Source organism: Echinops telfairi, unplaced genomic scaffold, assembly GCF_000313985.2.
Source record: "Echinops telfairi isolate 266 unplaced genomic scaffold, ASM31398v2 ScPeMD7_1;HRSCAF=3_0, whole genome shotgun sequence".
NCBI lineage: Eukaryota > Metazoa > Chordata > Mammalia > Afrosoricida > Tenrecidae > Echinops > Echinops telfairi.
In genome coordinates this window covers 76,709,891-76,715,941 of record NW_022103896.1, presented here as the reverse complement: position 1 = coordinate 76,715,941, position 6,051 = coordinate 76,709,891, and positions in this window count along the sequence as shown.

Sequence of the window (6,051 nt, the reverse complement as noted above, 5' to 3'; positions counted from 1 at the left end):
GAGTCTAAATTATATGTTTTCAAAATCCAATTGTAGAACTGGTATATGGTAGACATTTTCATTAGGAAAAGGAGAAATTGAAAGGAAAAGAGAATAACAGGAACCCAAACTCACTAAAAACATTGTTACAGAATTGATCCTGACTTATGGTGAGCCTGTAAGATGAAGTAGAAGATTCACACAGGGTTTACAGGGCTGTAATCTTTGCAGAAGTAGCCTGCCACATATTTCTTCTACAGAGCAGTTGATGGGCTTGAATGGCTTTTGGGGAACTTTTAGACATTTAACTGCGGTGTCACCAGGGCTTCTTATCACGTACTAAGCAAGCTTTAAACCCAGGAAAAGAAATTACATTATCTCTCAAGTCTTGAAATTAATCCTCTGTTCCACCTGAGCAGCTGGGCCATGTCCTTACCAGGGTGTGCCACGCTGTTTGGATTTGAGGTATAGGGCCCTTGGCCCTAGATAGAAATCTTGCCTTCCACGTCCACAGATAGCGAATGCTTTCTCTTTCACCATTTCTCCTCATCCATCTGGTGGATGACCCTTCCCCTTAGGACTCAGTCAATTCCATTCTACTGCTGTTTGGGTCTGGCAGGCCTTACTCATCATCTTTGGGTGGTGACTCCACCTCTTGGCCTACTGAAATGGCAGCCCCACATTCCAGCCCACGCTGGAGAAGGTCTGACTCTGATAAACAGGAAGCCAGGTCTCCACTATTTGAGACTCGGCGGCCATCATTTTAGCCTTTGAGAAGGACATGTCTTCTCTAACCTTCTAAATGAAGTTATCCCAACTTGCAGTGCTCATTCTGGCAGTCTGACTGATTCCTGAGCTTCTACAAGTATGATCCCAGTCTTTTCTTGGAGCATGACTGTTGTAACTCCATTGCCTTATTGCCTTCCTAGAGAATTCCAAGAAGCAGTCAGTTTTCCTTCCCTTTTCAATATCTGTTTCCTTCTGTCTGAATCTTCAGCTGTGGTAGTTGGTTACATGCACCCATTGCAGATTCAATCTCTCTAGGAAATGATTGAGCCACAAGTCATGGGTTTGAGTTTTAGGGCACATCTACTTTTATATATATAACAGAATTTTTCAAATTGTTATGTTGTTTTCATTTTATATAGTTCATTTATAAATCCATCTTTTTTCCCTTGCTTTTAACTATAAGTAGCAATGAGAAATCATACAACCTCTTTAAAATCTGTCTTATAAATCTTCTCAGCCAAATATTCAAGTTCATCTCGTACAAGTTGTACCTCTCACCAAATATTTTAACATAATTTACATAAGTTATTTGCATAAAAGCATAAACCTTCTTTCATTGCCCAATCAGATGTCCATCATTTTCTTGAAAAGCTTCACCAGAACCACATGTAGCACCCATATTACTTGAAACAGTCTATTTTTCATGCCATATGTATTCTCTAAGACTACACAGACTTTTTCTCTAGCCCTCCCAAGAATTCAGTATTCTACCAAGTGTCTCTTTAAGGCGATTCAGGCTCTTCCTATGAAGCATATCAACGTTCCTCCAGATTCTACCCATTATCTAATTGCAAACCCATTCCCACAGTTTAGGTACCAAGCCAATTATCTATCTGAATTCTCTAGCATAATAAAATGAGGGCCCTAAAACCTTCTTGGAAAAATGTAAGTCAAAGATCATTTTTGGGTTTTTTCCCCCCACCATCTTTTCAAAGCCACCTCATACATATGAGAATATTTACTTCAAGGTAATTCCTCACTTATGCAATTGTGGGGAGGGGCTTCATGTTGATGTCGAAACTGGTGAGAGATTGGAGGTTGCTGTTACTTTATGTGGTTGCAGGGACAGACAAACTCCAAGTGTGCACACCAGGTGGCATGTCAGAGGCCTGGCTATCTCACAAGGTGGCCAGGGTTGGTAATTTCAAATCTGCAGGTCTGGTAGCAGGTCAGAGACGTCTTTAGTCTTATGACCCAAGAACTGAAAAGTTGAAGCAAAAATAAAAATTAAAAAAAACAAACCAACAACAGTGCAGGGCCAGGCAACCATTTGTGTACCAGAGATGGGGGCAGGTCTCACCCCCTCCCCACACGATAAAACAGTAATTTTATATCATCTGTCAAACCATGATAATCGTGACTTAGCCCAGTTTAGCTATAACATTCACTATCACAGTGGGTATTGGGAAATAACTATAGAGTATATTTTGCCATTTGTGGCGACTGAAGTCTCTGTGGCTGGTTTATTATTGGCCATAGGTTTCACTAAACACGTAGTACGAAAACAACAGCCACCAAACAAAAGAAAGGAAGAGGAAGCGGTCGGTCTTCGCGGAGGACTCTGTGCGTGTGCACGTATGTGCTCTTACTGTTTTTTCCTTGGTTCAATGTTTCCTTGGTTGCTGCAAGGTCTTGTTCCTTCTTCCTTTCTTTTTTAATGATGAGAGTCTCAATAATGTTAAATATTACAGAATTTATTGTGCTTGTAGGACAGCCTTTGATAATTCTCTAGTGTGCCATTCTCAATGCCAATTAATTTGATGATTTTAATCAATATATAAAATTATGTAATCACTGTCACTTCATGCTCTCTCACCATCAACACCCCTTAATAATCTTTAATACTCTTTGAAGTCAATCCCTTCTCCTATTCTTAGGATCAAGGAACTCATGATCAACTTTAAGCATTATACTTTTACCTTTTTCAAATTTTCATATAAATTGATTAATAACATCTTTGTATCACGCATTTAAAAAAAATCAAGACTGATAAAGAAAACAAGTAAATTGACTTTATTTTAAGAAATTGGTGATCGGTGTTCATAAAAAGGAGGAGCTGGAGCCAGAGTTTCCTCTAACTTATTCCTGAACAGCCCCGACCCTCATAATGTATGGCATAGCAAGAAGTGCATAAATGGTAAGTATTAAAGACTGAAAGGGGGGAAAAAAGAGCAAATATCATAGTTTGGAAAATAGCGCCCAAGAGAATTATGTAAAGGTCATAGAATATGAATACATATTAATGCACTTATCATGCAAAATTGGAAAAAACTGTGCTGTTACAACTGAAATATTATTCAAAGACAAGCATTGCAATTAAGGTTTCCTTTTCCCTTGGCAGCGGTAGAGCAATGTAGGTTTATTCTCAGCCTTTGGTTAGTTCATAATCATTTTTAAAATTCAAATGTGACTCTTCTGCAATAATTTTTAAAAATAGAATGAGTAGCTAGTTAATGACTCAAAAGCATGACATTGGAGATGCAAAACATTCATGTTTCTGTCTAGCATGTCCAAGAATGTTACAGTATCAATTAGCAATTTGAGCTCTCAGAAGCTTACAACTAAGTAGAAGCATCAGCTCAACTCTTCCCAGGAAAACTAGACATTTTCTATCATCTCTATTTACATGAAAACATTTGTATCCCCTTTAAACCTTCATTGTATCAGTCTCATTCATCAGAATAGTTTGGGGAGACTACCCTGAACTTGAGACTCGGGATCAATATAGACACAACATTCCTACTCCATCCAGCAGCTATGATGTTTCTATTTGCTCCAAACTACTCATGAAAATATTGGCAAACATGTTTTAAAATCATTTTATTAGGGGCTCATACAATACTTATCACAATCCATATATATATATCAATTGGGTCAATCACATTTGTACATTCATTGCCCTCATCATTCTCAAAACATTTTCTGTCCACCTAAGCCCCTGGCATCAGCTCCTCATTTTCCCTCCTCCCTCTCCACATCCCCCTCCATCATGAACCCTTCATAGTTCATAAATTATTATTTTGTCATATCTTTCCCTGTCCGACATCTCCCCTCACCCACTTTTCTGTTGTCCATTCCCCAGGGAGGATGTTTTATGTAGATCCTTGTAATCAGTTACCCCTTTCCAACCCACTCTCCCTCCACCCTCCCTGTATTGCCACTCACACCACTGGTCCTCAAGGGATCATCTGCCCTGGATTCCCTGTGTTTCCCGTTCCTATCTGTACCAGTGTACATCCTCTGGTTTAACCAGATTTGTGAGGTAGAATTGGGATCATGATAGTGGGTGTGTGTGTGTGTGGTGGAAGCATTTAGGAACTAGAGGAAAGTTGTATGTTTCATGGTTGCTACATCACACCCTGACTGGCTCGTCTCCTCCTGAGACCCTTCTGTAAGGGGATGTCTAGTGGCCTACAAATGGGCTTTGGGTCTCCCCTCTGCACTGCCCCCCTCATTAATGATATGATTTTTGTTCTTTGATATCTGATACCTGATCTCTTCAACACCTTATGGGTGTGCTTCTTCCATGTGGGCTTTGTTGCTTCTGAGCTAGATGGCTGCTTGTTTACCTTCAAAGCTTTAAGACCCCAGATGCTATATCTTTTGATAGCTGGGCACCATCAGCTTTTGAGGCAACTTGGAACTTATCCACATACAGATCAGAGGGGTGATTGTCTTGATTGTAAGCTCCCACAGAGTCCCTAAAATAAGATTGAGAACCGAAAACAGATCTTAAAAGTAGTTGACTTAGAAATAAACTCTAATTTGGTTTTACTCTTTTAAAGGTATGGAAATTGTACTCTTCCTCACAAGTCTTACTCTTTTTATCAAAAACAAAGAAAACCAGACTCACTGTCATTTAAAATGACCCTTATAGGTAGAACTGCTCCTATGTGCTTTAAGAGTGTAGCCCTTAAAGGAAGAAAACGCCTCACCTTTCTCCCTCAGAACCGCTGGTGGTTTCAAACTCCAGTTTTACCATTAGCAGTTCCTAGCTTCCATGAAAACATACAAACAATCAATTAAATAATGACATCCCCAATAAAAGCTTACAGAAATCACCTAAACCTACATAGGTCACATGATAAAACTGATTATTATCTTTAATTTCATTTAGAGAAGATTATAGAAATAGCATTGAGCTCTCTAGGATGCAAATGTCTCATATTGTAAAGGTCATACAGCATTAAAAAGCTGGAAATCAGAGCCACAAAACCCCGTGTTGACCAGAACCTCAGTACTGAGTTATAAGGACCCAGGCAATTCCTGGTGGAGTAGTTGTTAAGCATTGGGTTGTTAACTGCAAAGTCAGCAGTTTGAAGGCTTTGTGGAAGAAAGATGGCTTTTCATTTCCATGAAGAAGTAGAGTCTCTGAGAACCACAGGGGCTTTTCTACCCTGTCCTAAAGGGTCACTGTGAGTCAACATCAACTGGATGGCACTTGGTTTGGACTTACCTCCTGAGAGTTATGCCAATGCTCTAACTCTGCTTCTCTGATTTTACATTACACTTGTTGATAGTCTCACTCCAGGAAGATTTCCATATATCCATCCTGGGTTGACAGACTGATGTACAACGTCACAAACTATTTATGCTCTGACTCTTTCCTCCCTCTCCTATTTCTCTCTCTCTCTTGTTGAAATGTACCTGAACACATCACACACATGCACAGTCTTCCCAACCAATGCCCACCCCCATGAAGAAAATATTTTATGCCTTTGACATAGTTACAGAAGAAAATATGTCTTTGAGATGGTCACCTAGCATTACATTTTCAGTGCCCGTAACTGCAGGCATGAAACGCATCACATATGAGGTTTCTGGGATCCGTGTCTTTGCTCATAGACTTCTTTGGAGCATGTTTTCCAAGTTCTTGGCTAGACCAACCTAGTTCACGTTTCACCTTCTCAGGAAGCTTTGGCTTATTATTTAATCTGAGTCTACTGACTAACTCACTTGCTTCGAGTCAATGCTGATGACTCTTAGCAGTCCCTGTAACTATTTACGAGAATGGAAAGCCCAGTCTTTAGTCTGTGAAGCTGCTGGTGGTTTTGAACTGTCCACCATGTGAATAACAGCCCAGTGCATGACCACAACACCAGGGCTTCATTAAGCTGAGTCTACTGCTTCACTTATGCACTCTCATACCAGTTTGTTTGTTTGATGTTCACTTTCTTTCTTTTTTTTCTTAAATCATTTTATTAGGGGCTCATACAACTCTTATCACAATCCATACACACATCAATTGTGTAAAGCGCATTTGTACATTCATTGCCCTCATCA